At 39.9% G+C, this 5159-nt stretch overlaps 1 pseudogene; it reads right to left on the bottom strand.

Annotated features, from left to right (window-relative positions):
• Positions 1 to 255: 255 nt before the first annotated feature.
• Positions 256 to 449, bottom strand: LOC126068666 (translation machinery-associated protein 7-like; annotated as a pseudogene).
• Between the last annotated feature and the right edge of the window lie 4710 nt (positions 450 to 5159).

The raw sequence follows: 5159 nt of genomic DNA, 5'->3' as shown, positions 1-5159 counted from the left end.
GTGGCAGGATTCTGGACTGGGTTTACTCTAATGGCACAGCTAAGATAGAAATGGATGAGTGAGAACTAAAGAGGTGAATCATTGTATGATTTCTTTTTTCTTTTTTTTACAAAAGTTTATTCTTAAATGTACAACAGGCTCCAGGACAACACTTCATTCTAACTACAGGTGGCAACAGATGTTATAGCAGGGAATCCAGAAGCTTAAACAGGAATGGAATCAAGGGTTACCATTGGCTCAGTCACAGAGTACAGCTTATTTTTTGCCAGATTTCTTAATTCCACCTGTGGCCAGGGGGCCCTTCCCCATGGCCTTTGCTTTTAGCTCCTCGGGTTTCTTCTGCTTTTCTTTTTGTTTTTGCTTGAAACCCTTATCTTCCTCATCCATTTCCTTGCTCTGCTTCTTGGGCTCTTTCAGGGCTTCTTCTTGCCACCTTCACGGCCGGACATGGTGCCTGCCACCCCTTCCACAGCTCTGCCACCAGAAGCAGACCTCTAAAATCAGGTTAAGTTTATACCAACTTCAGTGCCATCCCTAGCTCCAGTCGTATTGTTCAATGATATTAGCTTGAGGAAGAATAAGGAAAACTTAATTTTAGATTTTACATTTTCAGTTTCTCTCAGGTTAGAGTCCATAGCTACATCAGTGCTCACAGTTTCCTTTCAAAGGTCACCAATTCTTGTTCTGAATTGTATCCTGGCATTTGCTGCAGTTGTGAAGTCAAACAGCTGGGTACCTTGACATTGCAAACTGAGCAGAATCACTTGAAGGGAAAGAAAAATTCCCTTGGTATTTGCACATTTGTTTTTTTTATTGTCTAATGCTAATTGACAAAAATGGTATTCAGCAGACAGAGTTCAGAAATTGATTTTATTGAAATTGATAAATAAAATATATATAAATTACTAATTGCAAAGTCATAAAATGTTTTTTATAGTTTTGGCATCTTTGTGCATGAGTCCGATATTGTCTTTAACGATGTCGGTGAATTGATCTTCCTATTAATATTTTGCAAGTTCAGCTGTTATTGGCATTTCCTGTGAGTGTCAACAATTCACTTGCAGAGATGTGGGAACATATTAGACTTACGTATACAGGATGGCACAGGACTGGGCAGTGTTTCATTCTGTTGTACACAGGGTTGCTACAAGTTGGAACTGACTTGATGGCACCCAACAACACCATCCTGCAGGCCAATATTATTCAACAAGAAAGTATAACATTTCTGTGAAGTCTGAAGAATAAAGGTGAACAACGAATCAATCTTTGGTTGTGCATTATTATTTAAGGGGACTCATTTAATTTAAATTCTGTTTGGTATTAAGCTCAGAGTATGGTCTTTCCTTATGATTTAATTGCATAACTTTTGGTGTACAGTTGCCTTCCATTTTGGTGTTATATTCACTGAAACTTCCAAGGACATGCAAATAGGACGTAAGTCCTCCTACCACCAAGTCAACAATTATTTCACCTTTATGAAGTGCCCAGGCACTGTACTAAGAACGTTTGTAGAAAACAACTGATCGAGTCTTCACTATACAACCATAAGAGAGAAGTAAATTTTATATATAAGGAATCCAAGGTCCAGGATGGTTAATGAACTTGTCCAAGGCATGTTAACAGCTGTTAAGTGATGGAGCCAAGATGTGAATTTACATGGTCTGAGTTGAGAGATGTCGCTCTTAACCACTATGCTCTCCTGTTTTATACAGTGGTTTTCTGGCCAGAGTCAATACTGTCGGCACCGAGAAAAGGGCTCATACGATTACCAACAGGTAGTCTGGCTTCAGAGCCAAAGTTTGATATACATTAAAACTCAATCTCTTCCAACCCTTTATCCAACTTCCACTCCTAGGTATTTACCTGACAGAAACGAAAACATGTCCACAAAAAGACTTGTCCACAAATGTTCATAAGCTGCTTTTTTTATAATAGCCCAGAGTTGGAAACAACCCAAATGTCTGTCAGCAGGTGAATGGATTGTGCCGTGTTCATACCATAGACTTGTTAGTTGCTTTTGAGTCAGCTGTGACTCGTGGTGGCTCTGTGTACAGCAGAACGAAACACTGTCCAGTCCTGCACCATCTTCCTGACTGCCAGTATGCTTGAGTTCTTTGTTGTGGCCACTGTGTATTTTGAGTGCCTTCCAACCTGGGGATACTCATCTTCCAGCACTATGTCAGATAATGTTCTGTTATGATCCATAAGGTTTTCATTGGCTAATTTTTTGAAGTACAGTATCCGTACCCATTGCCATTGAGTCAATTGTGACTTATAGCAACCCTATAGGACAGAGTAGAACTACGCCATAGGGTTTCCAAGGAGCGGCTGGTGGATTTGAACTGCCGACCTTATGGCTAGCAGGCAAGCTCTTAACCACTGTGCCACCAGGGCTCCTGGAAGTACAGTCATCTCCCCTTATCTGAGGTTTTGCCTTCCATGGTTTCAGTTACCCACAGTCAGCTTTGATCTGAAAATATTAAATGAGTATATAGCGTGATGAAATCTTGCACTGTCCTGCTCTGTCATTCACATAACTTTTGTTGCAGTATATTCTTATAATTGTTCTATTTTATTATTAGTTATTGTTGTTAATCTCTTACTATGCCTAATTTATAAATTAAACTTTATCATAGGTATGGGTATGTGCAGGACCAAAAATAGTATATATAGGCTTCGGTACTATCTGTGGTTTCAGGAATCCACTGGATAAGGGGGGAATACTATATATTACCAGGCCTTTCTTCCTAGTCTGTCTTAGTCTGGAAGCTCTACTGAAAACTATCCACCATGTGGGTGACCCTCCTAGTGTTTGAAATACCAATGGCATAGCTTTCAGTATCACAGCAACATGCAAGCCACCACAATACAACAAACTGACAGACTGGTGGTGCATACAATAGACTATCACTCAACAATTAAAGTGAACTGCTGATACACCCAACAACATGAATGAACCTCACAGACATAATGATAAGTGAAAGAAGCCTGGCACGGGAGGGTACGTACTATATGATACTATTTATATGAAGTATGTTTTTTTATGAGAATAGGTAAAACTAAGCTACAGTGGAAAAAATGAGCTCAGTGGTGAACTCTGAGAATGATTGAATAGAAAGGTACAAAGGAACTTTCTGGGGTGATGGAAATATTATTGAATTTGAGTGAGATATGGAACACACAGGTTTATTATACATTTGTAAAAACTTATTGAACTGTCCCTTTAAGATCTCTCCATTTCACTCTTTATAGATTATATCCCAATAAAGATGTAAAATCAGCAAACAAAAAACAACAGCAAAGTTTAACCCTAAAAATCATTTTCACATAGTCAAAGTGGGTAGAGCATATCTAGGCCATTATCAGGTCAAGAATCCAGTACCCAGATCATCTACTTTGAGGAAGATGAGATGGGACTTTGAAGATGCCTAGCAGAGTTGATGGAATGTGCCTAGCCAGATTGTTTGAAGAGGTCTGGCAAAAAAGACAAGAGCAAAGGGTTATCAGGGCCCAGATCTAGCCCCGAGGAAAAGACCGTGAGTGCCTTGAGGGAAAAATCCATGTGCTTTTAATCTCTGTAATGCCAGTGCTTAATTTTTTTTTTTTAATACGCTAGGGAATTGACAAGAAAAAAGTGAGCAGCAGGGCCTAGTGAGCTGGCTAGGTTGCCAGACAGGACCTTTTTCTGGGTACCATGGGGGCAGTAAAAACCTGGGTATTTTAGAGTCCAAAGCAGAAGGAGACCAAGGAGGCAGGTTTAAAGACCCAAAATATGCTACTGACAATTGTCCTAAAGTAGTCAAAACTTCACCCTTGAGCAAAATGTCAACACAGATGCTGCTGTTGCCTCTGTCTAAAACATCCTGCCCCCCCACCCCGCCACCCCCCGCTAATTATGTGACTTTCTTCTTCATTGTATTCAGGTCTCTGCTCAAATGACACCTCCTCAGAGAGGCCTTCCTTGACCACCTTATCTAAAATAATCACTTTCTGTCCTCTTACCTTGTGTTATTCTTCATACATTTATATTATGCTGCATATTTATTTGTTTATCTAGTTTTTCTTTGCCTCTCTCTACTAAAATAGAAGTTCTGCGAGGACTGGGATTTTATCTGTTTTGCTCACTGCTGTATCCTCAGTGCCTAGAAAAGTGTCTGGCACATAGAAGGTGATCAATAAATATTCGTTCAAAGTAACAGGTTAATGATAATAAGACCTACTGATCAAAAGAAAATAGCGCAGGTTTGTCTCCGTGAGAGTGGGGCCTGTCTCTTACGTGGTGTAAGAGTATGACTACCTGTTTTATAAAAAGCACTCACTCTATTAAGGTAGCCAGCGATCAAGAAAGGGTAAATAAGTGCGTGGCTATCAGGCTGAATTGAGTTGCCTTCTAGTTGTAGTTTCTTTTTGCCACCAGGGCCACAGAGTTCAAGTAGTCTCAAGCACGAAGGAACTTGCTCCAATTTATCTTTATGATAGAAGCAGAACGTGCCACTTTTCTATGTGTTGACATCTGTCGAGCCAGTTTCCTTTCATACCGAAAGAGATCAATCCTTCATGTGATAGGAGATTATCCTCTTTGCCATCCATAAGCTGGCTTTGATCCCTCTTATCTCTCTTCCTGAAACGGTGTCCCCATTCCACCGTTCCTCTAGCAACCTGCAGGGCTTCCAAACAAGGCACTATTTTAAGTAGGGACTTATATCTAGCCCTCCCCTCACATATGTGGCTATTTTGAAAGGCTTGAACCTTTGTGGATTTTCTGCAATGAAATGTCTGAATATCAAATTCTTAATGTAAGAGAAGAGAAGAAGGGGAAGTTATGCTACCAGAGCAAGATGTAGTTTTATATTTTAATTTCTTTTTCTCCAATCATAGATTCATTCCTCAAACATGTTGGGTTCAATTTTCCTTCAATAAGCAAGTGTATATTGAGGTTCAGACTGACAAGTCTGAATGCGAGTGTGAGCCAGTTCAGTTTCATTCAATCCAAATGAGCTCTTGCTCCATGCCAGGCACCATGCTAGATAAAGAGGTAAAAAAAAAAAAAAAAAAGACCAAACATAGACTCTGCCCTCATGGGGTTTACAGCCCCTAAGGGGAAAATCAGTATTTAACAAGTAAGTGAATGTGTGATGGGTAATATAAAAGAGGACATG

This window comes from Elephas maximus, chromosome X, assembly GCF_024166365.1.
Source record: "Elephas maximus indicus isolate mEleMax1 chromosome X, mEleMax1 primary haplotype, whole genome shotgun sequence".
In the NCBI taxonomy this organism is placed as follows: Eukaryota; Metazoa; Chordata; class Mammalia; order Proboscidea; family Elephantidae; genus Elephas; species Elephas maximus.
The sequence above is the reverse complement of the archived record's forward strand: the minus strand, read 5'-3'. Positions and strand labels throughout refer to the sequence as shown.